This window comes from Salmo trutta, chromosome 18 (assembly GCF_901001165.1).
Source record: "Salmo trutta chromosome 18, fSalTru1.1, whole genome shotgun sequence".
Classification (NCBI taxonomy): Eukaryota; Metazoa; Chordata; class Actinopteri; order Salmoniformes; family Salmonidae; genus Salmo; species Salmo trutta.
In genome coordinates, this window is record NC_042974.1 from 2,605,897 (window position 1) to 2,610,896 (window position 5,000).

The window sequence follows — 5,000 nt, forward strand, 5'->3', positions numbered from 1 at the left end:
TTATAACCTATAGAGTCGTCTGTCCAGAACATATTATAAAATAACCTATAGTGTCGTCTGTCCAGAACATATTATAAAATAACCTATAGAGTCGTCTGTCCAGAACATATTATAAAATAACCTATAGAGTCGTCTGTCCAGAACATATTATAAAATAACCTATAGAGTCGTCTGTCCAGAACATATTATAAAATAACCTATAGTGTCGTCTGTCCAGAACATATTATAACCTATAGAGTCGTCTGTCCAGAACATATTATAAAATAACCTATAGAGTCGTCTGTCCAGAACATATTATAAAATAACCTATAGTGTCGTCTGTCCAGAACATATTATAAAATAACCTATAGAGTCGTCTGTCCAGAACATATTATAAAATAACCTATAGAGTCGTCTGTCCAGAACATATGATAAAATAACCTATAGAGTTGTCTGTCCAGAACATATGATAAAATAACCTATAGTGTCGTCTGTCCAGAACATATTATAAAATAACCTATAGAGTCGTCTGTCCAGAACATATTATAAAATAACCTATAGTGTCGTCTGTCCAGAACATATTATAAAATAACCTATAGAGTCGTCTGTCCAGAACATATTATAAAATAACCTATAGAGTCGTCTGTCCAGAACATATTATAAAATAACCTATAGAGTCGTCTGTCCAGAACATATTATAAAATAACCTATAGAGTCGTCTGTCCAGAACATATTATAAAATAACCTATAGAGTCGTCTGTCCAGAACATATTATAAAATAACCTATAGAGTCGTCTGTCCAGAACATATTTGTCAACGTCTGTATTTACTGACTTCAGCTTGTTCTTCTCCGAACGACTGACTGAAAAACCTCCGTAGTTGACCTTCTTTTTATTTGGCACGGCAACAAAGTCATTTTGTTACAAAATTACTATTTTTTTAGGAAAATGGGAGTATTAAATTTAGCACGACAGGAACAACCTTCATGTATCGCTACGACAACAACAACAACTGAAAAAATCTCCATCTTTGACCTCCATTTTCTCCCGTATGCAGAATGAAGCAATTTATCACCAGCCCAAAAATCTCTGCTCCCTAATTAATTACAACTAAGTAAAGAATGTTTGGGGAGCCAAATTGGTTTAATTCCCCCAACACAGCATCACGGCGGTGAAAGTCATTCATTACCAAATGTGTGCTCAAAGGTTAGTTTGCTTTGTGTGAAGACGAAATAATAATTAATTCCAGAGCCAGGAGAGCTTGCAGGGAGAGCAGGGTAGAGGAGCAGTTTGTCACCAGGTCACAGAGACATCAGGGATGTGTCCCAGGAGAGCTTGCAGGGAGAGCAGGGTAGAGGAGCAGTTTGTCACCAGGTCACAGAGACATCAGGGATGTGTCCCAGGAGAGCTTGCAGGGAGAGCAGGGTAGAGGAGCAGTTTGTCACCAGGTCACAGAGACATCAGGGAAGTGTTCCAGGGACGTGTCCAGTGAGCAGCGATCAACAACCAGTCAGGGAGGGAACGTGCCTCTCTCTCTCTGCCTGTTCCTGATGTGCTTTGGCCTAATAAACACCCTATTCTCTTATTAGTGCACTACATTTGACCAGATAGTGCACTATATAGGGTATAGGGTGCCATCTGGGATGCATTCCAAGTCTTCAGGGTTTCTTTCTACTCCACACTAGCAGCACTCAGTCAGTCTCTCAGTCACCCTCTCAGTCACTCTCTGTCACTCTCTGTCACTCTCTCAGTTAGTCACTCAGTTACTCTCTCAGTCACTCTCTCAGTCACTCTCTCAGTTAGTCACTCAGTTACTCTCTCAGTCACTCTCTCAGTTAGTCTCTCAGTCACTCACTCAGTCACTCTCTCAGTCACTCTCTCAGTGCACCAACTGAGAGATCTGGTGTGAGGTGTTCCCCCAACAGCTGTACAGCACTAAGATCATCTTTGGTCGTAGACAACGGATTAAGGAGGATTTCAGTGCTACGAAGCTTCCAGGAAACTCACCTCTGCTGGTTTTGTCCACTGCCCTTCCTCCTGGACGGTCTAATCAACAAATCATCCACCTATTACAGACAATTCACTCCTCAGGAGCACCTGTTAGGGCTCAGAGAGGAGCAGAGGAGTGAGGGATGAAGAGAAGGTGTGGGGGAGGCGTCATTGACACCTACCAATGCACTCTGGGAGTCTCCCATTGGCAGGCCCAGCAGGGATTCTGGGTAAAGAGTCTCGTGTGCATCCAAAATTGCACACTATTCCCTGTATAGTGCAATACTTTTGACCAGAGCCCTGTGTGTGCCGCTAAAGTAGTGCACTATACAGGACACAAGGTGCCATTTGGGATGCAACCCCTCTCCGTATGCAGCCGGGCGGCCGCTCGGTCAGCTCTAGTTTATAGCCATGTGTAGAACTCCACTTGAAAAGCCCAGGGGACTGGCCTTCAGAAGCCTCAGTAACCTAATCAAGACCACTGCTACTGGAGTGACTGTTTAGGATCAAGGAAACACAAGCTGATCTAGGAACTGCAGGACAGTTAGGTTGTATCTTCACTAATCTCTCCCTCACTTATTATACTAAACACACAAACACTTCCAAATTGGCCTTTCCTTCTCCTATTCATCATGTTTACCCCGTGAAAAAAAACAAACATCTTATTTGATATTTGAAGCCGTTTAAATGAACAGTAATAAGGTTGAGAGGATGAAGGATACCATCCCTCTCTAAGGACAATCAATCAAATAAATAACTTCCCATATCAACAATATAAATTACCACACCATTTTTGATCGTCCCTTCCACATATTCAAGGGAGCTCCTTGGTGGGTGTTTTTTTTATTGTGGTAATAGGGACTATTTAGCAGGTAATATGGTATTAATATAGAGGAGAGGAAGAAGAACACAGTTATAATGGAAGTGGGGCTTTTAGCCTCTGCATGAATTTCAATGATGAAGCACAATGCCTTAAATCCCTTTCTTATTGGAGCGGCCTCCCCTGCAGGTACTTCTGAGAGCTCTAATAGAATAGGAAGCAGAGGACACAATAGATTTATATCTCTCTCAAGCCCCTTTCAGGTCACTGTGGCAACCTAATGGCAACCTATTCCCTATGTAGTGCACTACTTTCTATGGGCTTTGGTCAAAAGTAGTGCACTATACAGGGAATAGGGTGCCATTTGGGATCGAGCTACAGAGAATTCCTACGATCTCTTTAAACTGGCAATGAGCACTTCATGAATCATTCATTTTTAATAGATTATGCAAATTTTCCGAGGGACATAAAATCAACAAGATCAATAACGGCAGTCATTTTAATTGGTGTTAGAAAACATTTTAAGGATAAACATAATCTCCCTACTTCTTTCCCCAGCCCCGTAAAAGCACAATTAATTTGAAATTGGATCTCAGCCTAAATGCAAAAGATAATTGAGTAGTTTTTTGCTGTTGCTTGGCTTGGATTCCTCTTGCTGCACTGGGCTTATTGTTTGAAAGTAAACTGTAATACTGAGTCATTACAGAGAAGCTAAAAACCTCAAATACCTGAGTAAAATACATTACAATTATTACCACAGTAGAAACAGCCACCAAGGGAAAACCAAGAAGTGGCACTAGTCAGAAAACTGTCAGAAACAGGAAGTCAATACTTCCACCATTCATCTACAACTATTCACATTTATAAGTCCAAAATAAATCATCTCACAATCTAAAAATACGAGTTAAAACATCATTTAGAGCACAAGAATGACACATTTTCACTTTCTATTTCCTGTTTTATGTATTTTGTTTTTACATTCTAAAGCATCGGAGACCTTTCTGTAGGCCTCTAGTGTAAAACAGCCACCCAGGTGCAAACAAAGCCCCCTGCCCAACCATGGCCTCGGCTGACCAGGCCCTGCCTTCATACCAGCAGCACAAAGGACAAACACACACCTTCTCTTCTCACGAGGCCTGACTTACAGGGAGATCTACCTCCCACCCACATATTAATGAGAAAAGGCTCTTTTCTTTTCTCATAAGGCTGCTGTTTGGGTTATCATTTGAGAAGGGGCCCGGACACTCGTTCCTCGCTCACTGCTCACTACAGTTTTCAATCATTCTGTCCTCCCCCTCCCCCGCGCAGAAACCCTTTGATGACTTGATGCATAATTATATGAATTTTAATAAAAGCTCTGTATATTAATCTTGCGGCCCGACAGTAATCGTAAACTTTCAGTAAACTTAACCTTCTTCTTGGTAATAACCGTGGCAACAATGAAACAATATTTCAATTAGCAAGGCAGTCATTAACTATGACAGAGTGAGCGAGAGAGAGAGAGAGAGAGTGAGAGAGAGAGTGAGAGAGAGAGTGAGAGAGAGAGAGAGAGAGAGAGAGAGACAGAGAGAGAGAGACAGAGACAGAGACAGAGATCTCAGTGTCATGTAGTCAGACAGTAGACAACGTCATGGTGTATTTACAAAAGCAGCAAATTACTCGTCTAGATTTAAAAGTACCACAAGAAAATATTGGCTGTTTCTTGCAAAAAAAAAAAAAGAAACCCAAGTCACGAATCACAACAAGGACAAACCAGCAGCGAGAAACCAGCGGTTATTCTCTCTCCTGCAGAGGGTGGCAATGACTGGTAGAGACCTTGCCAGTTCAGCTCTGTAGTACGCAATCATAGCATTGATGTGCTGACATCAAAGGTCCTTGTCGAACAAAGTGACAAAACAGCTAAGTCCCCCCTGTCCTCTTACTGTGGCTACGTCCCAAATGGCTCCATATTTCCTTTATAGTGTAGTACTTTTGACCAGGACCAATAGTGCACTACATAGGGAATAGGGTGTAATTTGGGACGTATCCTGTATCACCTGCTAACTCAGCACAATAAGATGAATGACGGCTGCTACTGCTGTAGCTACATGTTTTATCTCATAAAGTAAAGTACCATCTTTCAGCTCAGAGTCACTGATACTACAGTACTACTACGACCACTACTACTACTACTACTACTACTACTACTACTATTACCACTACTAGTACTATTA

At 41.5% G+C, this 5,000-nt stretch overlaps 1 protein-coding gene and 1 long non-coding RNA gene across 2 annotated transcripts in view; both read right to left on the reverse strand.

Annotated features, from left to right (window-relative positions):
* The window catches only part of LOC115152752 (uncharacterized), a 469-nt gene extending 50 nt beyond the window's left edge, over positions 1-419 (reverse strand). Inside the window, exons 1-2 of the long non-coding RNA XR_003867565.1 lie at positions 231-419; positions 8-197 (exon numbers count right to left, since the gene is read on the reverse strand). This is a non-coding gene — a long non-coding RNA (uncharacterized LOC115152752). The remainder of the gene's footprint in view (positions 1-7; positions 198-230) is intronic.
* Positions 1-5,000, reverse strand: part of pax2b (paired box 2b) — a 46,287-nt gene that overhangs the window by 20,690 nt on the left and 20,597 nt on the right. The gene's annotated exons all lie outside the window — the stretch shown is intronic.